At 49.9% G+C, this 3,376-nt stretch overlaps 1 protein-coding gene across 1 annotated transcript in view; it reads right to left on the reverse strand.

The window, feature by feature from the left end:
- The window catches only part of TMEM45B (transmembrane protein 45B), a 36,714-nt gene that overhangs the window by 32,631 nt on the left and 707 nt on the right, over positions 1 to 3,376 (reverse strand). The gene's annotated exons all lie outside the window — the stretch shown is intronic.

Below are 3,376 nucleotides of genomic sequence, written 5' to 3' on the forward strand. Positions count from 1 at the left end.
AAAAAAAACAGACTCAGCTGGTACCTGCCTTCTGCCCTCCAGATGACATGGAAGAGGTGCCTGCCCTTCAGGGAGGATGCAAGCTGCCTGCCAAGGACAGTGGTGCAGGAAGGCAGAAAAACTGCCCAGCCCAGACTTCTCAGCCCCAGACACCTAGTTGTTTGCGAAAAACAATCTCCTTACTAAAGCCACCGGATTAGGGAGATCTGTGACAGTAGCTGAATGACATCTCACAGGTATTCAAATGTTTATTTGGTAGTTGTTTTTTTTTATCATTTGAGGAATTTAATATTCAAAGAATTGCAAACAAGAACATCCAACACCCAGAATTCATAATGAAGATTTCTTTATATTTGTTTCTAGATTTTTAAAATTGGATGAGATCATTATTATCTATTAGGAATAGTACAGATAGGACTAAACTCACCTTTTCCCAACACCTAAATTCCTGTTATTCCTCTAACCCAGGAAGCAACTACTTGCTAGCTATTGAACATGTTTCATTGAGTGCCTACTACAGGCACTGTGCTTGGACTAACACATGGGCCAGACCAGGGGTCCTCAAACTTTTTAAACAGGGGGCCAGTTCACTGTCCCTCAGACCGTTGGAGGGCTGGACTATAGTTTAAAAAAAAAAAACTATGAACAAATTCCTATGCACGCTGCACATATCTTATTTTGAAGTAAAAAAACAAAACGGGAACAAATACAATATTTGTATTTGCATGTGGCCCGTGGGCCGTAGTTTGAGGACCCCTGGGTCAGACAAATAAAGCTCTTCCCTTCATGGAACATGGGATACAGCAAGAGTAGAATAACCTACAGAAGTTTGAGTCCTGGATTCAGGGAAGCTATAGTTTGCTGTCACAGACCACTCCCCTTCCCCGCAAAGCAATAGAGTCAATCAAACTAAACCAGCTGACTTATGTATCTAGGGAACCCTCAAGGGACCCCACACCGGACAGAACAGGAGTGTGAACACCAGGAGACCTAGGGTTGAGCTGTAATTCTTCAGCAAAGTAGATTTGGGGAAGCAACATGACATACTTGCTCAATTTTTCCTGAATCCACCTTTATTTTTTTTCCCCTTTGGAAAACAAGAACATTGAGCTTGACCATCTTGAAGGCTGTCCTCGGCTCTAAAATACATTGTGATGACATTGACAAAATGATGGGCATGACATACACCAAACGAGAATGTCTCTAAATTTATAGTCTAAGAGTTCAAGTCAGAGAATATATTAAATACATGTTCAGGAAAGACGAATCACAACTCCTCACCACACACACACACACACACACACACACACACACACACACCCCACCCTGGATGGGCTGTGATATTTGGGAGAGATCTGCTTTGCATCCTAGCTGCCACCTATCAGATGGGTAAGCCCAAGCCAGATTCTCTGTATCTCGAAGATTCAATGTCCTTATTTATGAAATCAGCTATTCCTCTGCCCTCACAGGGCTGCTTGCGGGAACCACCTCGTTCTCTGTAAAGCCCCCCTTGTGATGTGATACCCACAAGACACTGAGAATGGCTTATAATACCTAAATCCTGCCAGGGGAACACGCGTGTGCGCTTTGATAGCTTCAGCTTAATCCGTCATCACCCAAGGCTGACGGATCTTTTGAGTGTCCTTCTCCCTGGCGACCCATTCTATTTTCACACAAGAGGACAGACATGAGAAGCAAAAACAGCTACAATGCCAGTCGCCTACTTGCTTGAGCCCCCGTGACGGTGTGGGGGAGAGGGTGGGTGGCTAGAAGGAAAGCTCAGTTCAAACACAGTGTGGGGATTCCTTACCCGTGGCCCCCGATGGCTCACACGCAGCCTCGCATCGCGCTGTGAATAATCTGGTTTTTGTTTTATGACCCGTCTATAGAAAAAAAAAAACCATCGATACGCACTCTGTCTCCATATGCAGTCATTAGCTGATGACACAGGAGTGACTTTAGTTCTCTTACCCACAATTATACAAAGTTTCACAATAGCAGGAACTTTGGCTATGGGAGTGGCTCCACGCCGGGTAACACTGCCCTTATCCCTATCAAGCAGCAGAGGTGTTTGAGGACAAGCGATAACGCTTCCATTATAGCCGACCTAGGAGCACCTGTACTTTGACCAATTAAGCGCAGCAGCCGAGGTTAACCCGAAGGTGAGGGGGAGAAAAGACAGCAGTCCTTTCTCTTTACGTTTCCTCCCCAGCCCTTGCCAAATCCCAACATCTCCAAGTGCTGTTTGCCGAGATTAGGCAAGAGACACAACCAAGGACACGGGGGGTGGACGGACGGACGGACGCCAAATAGAATAACGTGCAGAACGTGAGATCAACAGCTTCTCCGTGGCCATCACAGCCCACGGCCGCCAGGAGCTAAGTCACCGGCGGTGCTGTGTCCACCTCGCACGGAAGAAGTCAGAGGAAATCAAAGCTCCTTAAGAAAGGAGATTGTATGCCTGGCTCCCCAGATACCCAAACAAATAACGCACAAGCAGAAACCACGCCTCTGGGAGGCGCTCTCCCCGGGAAACCAAGGGGCCACACTGGAGAAATCCCACCTCAAATTCCACCTGCCCGGCATCACCAAGCCCACCCCGCGGGGTCACGGAGGCCGGTCCTCGGAAGCGCCCGGCCTCACTATCTCTCTATCAGGATTCATTTCTGCTGAACACGAAGCCACACTCCCTACCAAAGCGAATGTAAAAGCGCAGGGGCAGTTCCTCAACCACTTTATGAGCCAGGCGGGGTGCTGGGCGGGGCAGTGGGGCAAAGGGACGGGGAAGAGGGGGGCCATGGTAGAAACTGGGGGGCAGGTGGGAGAGAATGGGAAGGAAACGCTCGCTTCTGGGACGTTTACAAGAGGCGCCTGGCTAACTTTCCATAAAGCCACAGGTTTCCTTACTGAAACTCAAGTGTTTCCTGCATTTGGGCGGGTCCTATCTCCTCTAGACCCAGACAGGGTCCCCCAAACCTGTGTCTACGTTCTGTAAACCTCCCCACCCAGCGCTCATGGCACCCCTGGCTCCTGGCTCCGTTTCTACCCACCTGGCTACTAGCGGAAGCGGAATAAAGGCTCCGGAGACGTAATCAATCAATTAATCAATCGACCCATCAGTCAATCGCCTCTGATTAGATTCCTGGCTTCAGGGCAGGACCTGGTTGGTGGGTCTGTGGACAGGCGCCCCGAGGAGTGACAGTGGGACTGCTCAGCCCACCGTCCCGTCGAGCCACGAAAGCAGCTCCGGCCTCTGCGCCAGGCACCAGTCGCCCTGGCGTCTCTAACCCGCGGGGTAGGGGTTGGCGGGTGGAGGGCAGGGGCTTCGCACTCCCAGCTCCTCTCCCGCGCAACGCGGGCAACCCAGCAACTTCAC

The sequence above is a fragment of the Myotis davidii genome, unplaced genomic scaffold (genome assembly GCF_000327345.1).
Source record: "Myotis davidii unplaced genomic scaffold, ASM32734v1 scaffold148, whole genome shotgun sequence".
Taxonomy (NCBI): domain Eukaryota; kingdom Metazoa; phylum Chordata; class Mammalia; order Chiroptera; family Vespertilionidae; genus Myotis; species Myotis davidii.